General features: G+C 44.4%; 1 protein-coding gene across 2 annotated transcripts in view; it reads right to left on the bottom strand.

Moving 5' to 3' along the window:
• Window positions 1-3,426: 3,426 nt before the first annotated feature.
• Window positions 3,427-6,541, bottom strand: part of tefb (TEF transcription factor, PAR bZIP family member b) — an 11,382-nt gene continuing 8,267 nt past the window's right edge. For both annotated transcript variants that reach the window (XM_076032252.1, XM_076032250.1), the window contains exon 4: window positions 3,427-6,541. This exon is cut by the window's right edge and continues 998 nt beyond it. The gene's annotated coding sequence lies outside the window, so the exon portion shown is untranslated.

Raw genomic sequence — 6,541 nt, forward strand, 5'->3', positions numbered from 1 at the left:
ATATCGTGTGGCCCAAATACATAGCATTACAATATGAGAAAAATGCAATTTAATAATAACATTCTATCTGAAAACAGACATACATGTATGTACTCCATTTTGTGCCAATAGATCCACTTAAATGTTATGCATTGGGCCTTCAAATTACCCTTAAGGATTTAATGGGGTTAACTACCTCTCTACACTCTGAATTAAAAAAAAAGAAATAATGAAAAAAAGAAAAAAAAAAGGTTAATGTTCTGAATAGACTGGAGGCCGGTTCGGAAGAACGAAAGAAATGAATGTGCTGTGAATGTGATTTGATGTTGGTCAACCCTGTTTGAGAAGGCGTGCGGCTGACGGAACGTCTCGAGCGGGACCTTCACCCACCTGCACGTTCAGAATGTCCTCGTGGCTGACGTGCAGAGGGGTTTCCACAGCGTTCAGTCTTCGCCCGACGAGCTCCAACTCACGTTTTTGGAAAAAAAAAAAAAAAAGTCCCTCGTTTGCTACATTGGCCTCCACCTTTAGAAACTCCACCTTTCTGAACGCGCGTGCTGAAACACGCCCTTCTTTTGTGATGTCACGAAGGGTCAGCGATGCCGCTCCCAGTTTAGGGAGCACACCGCCAACCCCGCGCGACCCCTTCCGGGGCCCCCAGCCAGGGGTTTGTTCCACCGGGCGGGACGGACGCGCAGCCACTTCTGATCATGCGTGAGGTTTTTACTGGCGGCGAGCTAAAGCGTTTTTTTTGTTTTTTTTTATCGAGGCTGTAAACAGAGGGCTAACTACGCTGTTTCCTTGAGATCTGCAGACATCGTATTGCTTAATTAATCGGGCCACGCCGCTCCGCAAAGATCGCTGGGTGAAAATTGAAGACCTTTATCAGCGAAACGTTGTTTCGAGACGGAACTAGTTGGCTAATCGCAGGCTGTTTTCAAATCAGGGTTGAGCATCAGCAAAAGAGGAAAAAAAACAAAACAAGGATTTTGTATTCTGATGTCCTTTGCTTATATCAATGTGTACATTTTATTTTGCACTTTGGAATATTTCATTGTCATAAAAGAAGTTTATTTTATATGTGAAATTTAACATTTAAGATGAAAAAAAAATAGATATAATTAAGAGTTCAGATGATCTATGAATATAGTGCTTTCTTTCCTGCCTGTATTTTTTATTTTTCCTATTTTGTATCCGATCTGTACACCCTGTAGATGTGTAATGAATCTTTCACTACTGAAATGCAATGACCTGTTTTCTGTGCTTCCCCCATCGGGAATTGGGGAGTTACTACTGCAGTTTCTTATTGTATCAGATTCTTTTTTAAGTTTGTAATAAAAATAAAAAGAATACTGACCGGCAAAGAGAAAAAATATATAATAATAAGCATGGAATTAAACCCAACTGTGTCGGCGTCTCATTGCTCACGCACGCTCAGGGAAAAGACGAAGACGGGTGAAACCAGGCCCCCAGACTCCATTATGGCGGCCCCCCATTCATTTGAATGAAGTTTCTCAGCCAGTGCATACCATGGATGTATTATAAGAAGTGGATACTGGACTGGAAATATGGCTTGTTTGTTTATTAATTTTTTTTTTGCATTGTCGTCTATGGGGAAAATGCTTTTTGGGCCAGATAGGATTTGTTTTTGTTGTTTGATGCAGTACCACGAGTGACCACTGGAGGAACAAGAATCGGCCACCATATTGCCAGTCAGGTATCCAGGTCTTTTGACACATCCATGGGTGATGAACGCACGAAGAAACATATTGCACATCAAAGGAGGTGCAGCGTCCCACAGTGAGAAGCCTCTGACTGATGTTTGGGAAGAGAGGAGGGGAGAGTGGGGGGGGGGCGGCCCGTCCTGTTATTGCAGTAAACAAACTCGAGTGACGTTTGATCAATAATTCAGAGCGACGATGAGCTCCTCTAAAAGAAGCGGGAGGTGGGAGGGGCGCACCTCAGCCGGACCGACCCAGGCAGGTGGTGTTACTTTACATTTCATCATTCCAGAGGCCCCCCGTCGTCTCTCTCCGCTCCGCTCCGCGCTGTCCTCCCGCTTACGGCCAGAGGGGGCGCCGCCGGACCCTATAGCTACGTTTTAATTGCACGGACGACCGCTTCTTTTTATAGCATAGAATAGAAAAGAATGCGTTCAATAATTCCAAATTGAATTAATTCCGCATAATTACAGCACCAGTATCGTGCAAAAAGAAGAAAAATTAAATGAATTGAAAATAATGGTGGCGCAGTGGTTAGCGCTCGCAGTAAGAAGGTTGTGGGTGCAGTTCCAGGCCAGGGACCTTTCTGTGTAGAGTTTGCGTGTTCTCCCTGCGTCTTCCTGGGTTCCCTCCAGGTTCTCCAGCCTCCTCCCACGGTCCAAAAGGTAAACTGGGAATTCTATATTGTCCGTGTGTGTGTGTGTGTGTGTGTGTGTGTGTGTGTGTGTGTGTGTGTGTGTGTGTGTGTGTGTGTGAATGGGAAATGGGAAATTTGCATCATTATAGCAACGGCATGGTGCGAAAACAAGGAAAATTGTATTCATTAAAAATAAATAAAACAAAAATGTTTATAGCGTAAGGAAGGGGGGGGCGAGATATTTGCATCTTACAAACAGTTGGATCATTTACAGTTATCTGCATACTGACGTATACATAAGTAAGCGCTTCATTGCACCTTTGTGAAATGTAAAGTGGTGAAGAATTTGGTTTTGTCGCGCGTGTGCCATGCTAACATGTAGCACTGCTGTTGCATTAGCATGCACGGCCGAGCTTCTCCTCGGCTGCCGCTCCTCCGTCCGCATCTCCGCCCGCCCAGCGCACACCGACGTATCCTTTAGCTCTCCGTCGGTCCATCCCCTTCGCCGTCCTGTTTGTCCATCTCCCCCTCCCCCAGCCTGGCTCTCCTCAGCACCAGCCCTCCCTCCATCCATCCTTCCAACCATTTGATCCACTCTCCTCCTGATTCCCGAAGTCCCTCCCCCCCTGCATCCCTCCCATCCCAGTCTCCATCTCTCTCTCTCTCACACACACACACACACACACACACACACACACACACACACACACACACACACACACACACACACACACACACACACAAGCACTGGTTTCTGTGGCTGCTGCTGCTGTTACGCAACGCCGCTCCCCAGTGTGTGGATGTGATCATTATGCAACATCCCCTACTCCTCTGGAATACTGATGAGCGGCGGGGATAGAGGCAACAAAGGAGTGAGAGAAAGTGTGGGAAAAAAAACCCAACCCACAATCACATGTGTGTGGCACACGTGCTTCAAGGATGAGAAGAATATTTCGACCCCCCCCCCCCATCCCCTCCACTCACATACACACATACACACACACACACACACACACACACACACACACAGAGCCAATTCTGTTATACTGCCTACTGCGTCTTTGTGACACTGACAAGGTCAAACTCACGTGTTGTTAAATCCAAATTTATTTCATATGCATGATACAAGATACAGTTAGGACATGGTACTTCAGCTGCATGTATCCTATACATGGTTAGGACACTACAAATACAACCAACATTTTTTTTTTTAAATATAAAAACAAAGAAGAACATCACAAAAAACAGAACCTGTAAAAAAAAAAAAAAAAAAAAAAATGTTCTCAGTAACTATTTTTATCAAGGCGTGTCCATCGCTACTTTAAAGAAAAAAAAAATTGAGATGCACCCAAAGTAAGTGGCAACAATTCCTGGCAGTTTAGACCCTCGTGTGATGCCCACTTTCACAGGTCTGCCACCTAGAGGCAGTGTTAAAACTGCTTCTTTTTTTTTATCTTCCTTTAACACATTCAGTTGTTTTAGATCGATCATTTAAAGTTTCCTGACGATGCTTAATTTTAAGACAAAAAAAACTCAAGGCTATAGACGTCGGTGGGGGAAAAAATCCCACAATTAGCGCCGACTCGCATTCGAGCGAGCAGGCAGAAGATAATCCAAATGAAAAAACTAAAGAAACATTTGCGTTGTAGGTGTAGCAGCCTGCAGGTGGCGAAAGAGAGCGCCATCTACCCATCTGAAGTGCTGCCAATCACATTTCTTGAAGATTAGGAATCTAAAGTCATTGGGCAGAAAAAAGAAAGGTTGCTACATACTGTGTTTTGTCCTAAGAATGGTCTTGATTTATTGAAAAGGCTCTCCTGGCCAGATCCTATTACAAAGTCCTTTGCGGAACATTTTCAACTTCGTTAAAAATAAACCAAACTATTTGCATCTATCAACTGCTCCGGTTCAATATCGTCCAAATGCAGTTAATGCTAAATCTGAATGTCAATGCAAAATATTTTTCTTTTGTTTTTCAAACCAAACCCCCCCACCCCACCCCCACCCACACACACATTGCTGAGAAATGTGTTATTGTACACCGTCGGGGAGAACAGAGAGTCCTTTGAGAAAACACAAAACTCCCGACTGATCCAGTGTATCTAGATATAGATCAATCTTTCGCAAAAGAGGAAACAATCCACACAGTGATCAAAGATGTCGATTTTAGCCGATGTTCACCCCAAAAGTCAAGCTGCACGAGAAATGGGTGGCGCCGCAACGTCGGCTCGGAGCAAGGACGCTCTGCCGTTTGGTCGTCTTCGACGGAACTGTACAACGCGCCATCAGCAACCTCATCCCAATGTATTTTTTTGTTTTTTGTTTTTCAGTGATGATTCACAGACGTAAGTACACTTGGTGTAAAAATATGCAAGAAAAATGAAAGAAAATGTACTTGAGTTTCATGCATTAGGATCCCAGACTACAGAGGACCTGGACTGGAAGCACAAACGACTTTGGGGCATTTCTATTCAATAACATCATAGCTTTGTCTTTTTTTTTCTTTTTTTTTTAAACGTACAACATCGTCACTGAAATTAAACAAGCATTACGTAATAAGAGTATTATTGCCACATTTATTTTCTTCTCAAGAGTACGGCGATTATGAGCACAACCCGAACGATCGCAGAAGCTATGTCGGCCCAAAGACACTTTGTAGATGGAGAGTCCCCATAACAGTCTGCCATAGTTGTTTTGTTTGTTTTGTCTTTTACTAATTTGGACGCAGACTCAGCCACTTTGGCGGGGAAAAAAAAGAGAGAGAAAGAAACGCGTCTCGTGAATGAGACGCTTCTCGGAGTGCTCTCTCTCTCCTTTTGTTTCTTTTCCCCAACGCGCCACTTTGTAGCCCTGCTCGCCTGTTGCTCAATTTTTTTTTAAAAACAGGAAGTGTTTGATGAGGTAAATCAAGAGTATGGCCTGTCATCTCTGCACAGACACATACCGTGTGCATGTAAAGAGAAACAACAACAAAAAAGCCAGTAAAAAAGAAAAAGATATCTTTTTGTTTTCCAAAACAAACGTTGAAAAGCACAGTTTGCCCATTGAATTTCCCTGCATTGGTTTCATTAGAAGTATTGTTCCTTAGAGGAAAAAAAAGAAAGAGAGAGACCTATCCGGCATAATGTTTTACATCACAATCAACAGATGCATTATTACCATCAGAATAAATACAGCACTCATTGACTATTTGGCAAATATAGGAATAGTATTGGGTTAATAAAGACACAGTCAAGAGTCTCGGGGGGGGTTTCGGGGGGGGGGAATAAAGTCCATGAGACAATCGTTTTATGTACAAGGTTTAAAAGCAGTCAGCTTTGGGCCTGCTGATTATTAGAAAAAAAACAGCCGTCATTACACCATGGTCAGGCAAGACCGAAGCTCTGGCGCCCTCTACCTGCAAGTGTGCAGTAAAATAAACATCCCTACATAAAGAGCGGATGCCCCCCCCAACCAGTGAGGGCCCATCGTCCGCACGCGTACCTTTGACAGTAACTGGCAGAAAATAAAGCTACTGCTCTCTTGTTCTCTCTCTCTCTCTCTCTCTCTCTCTCTCTTTCCATTTGCCGAACCGTGACAACATCCGTGTCATCTTTTGAGGAAAAAAACCCAAAAGCATTTTGTTTTGTTTTTTTCAGTCGGGTTCTTGTTTGCAAGAAAACGTCAAGCGAGGTTGCGGAAGCGGATCCGAGGTTTAGCGGAAAAGGAAAAAAAACAAAACAAACAAAAAAAAAAAAACCCGCGCAGCTTAAGACTGTAAGCCATGCATGACCCCCCCCCCCCCCTCCAAAGACCAACTATTGCCCCCCCACCCCCTCTCGGTGTTGGCGATCAATATGGCCGACACCTGCCGACTGAGAGTCTCCACTCGATGGAATTTTTTTTTGTTGTTTTTGTTTTCTTTTTTTACTATGAAAAAGTGCAAAAAAAAAATGGAGTGCACAATGATGCGCGCACGTATCTCTGGCGCAGGTGGAGGAGATATTTATGTACAGAGTAGTGTGTGTGTGTGTGCGTGTGCGTGCGCGCGCGGGGCGGAGGTGGGGGGGGCCGTGCGTGCGAGTTAGGAAAAACAGGAAGAACTGTGACTGGATCACGCCGCTGGAAAAAAAAAATCCCTTTTTCTCCGCCGCCGGCCCCCAGATGGTTCACCTCCCTTCTCCTCCTCCGCCACCGGGAGGCGCTAAAGAGACTCCGACCGCAT

This window comes from Nelusetta ayraudi, unplaced genomic scaffold (genome assembly GCF_046127955.1).
Source record: "Nelusetta ayraudi isolate G7.1 ecotype Tasmania unplaced genomic scaffold, CSIRO-AGI_Nayr_v1 ptg000034l, whole genome shotgun sequence".
Classification (NCBI taxonomy): Eukaryota; Metazoa; Chordata; class Actinopteri; order Tetraodontiformes; family Monacanthidae; genus Nelusetta; species Nelusetta ayraudi.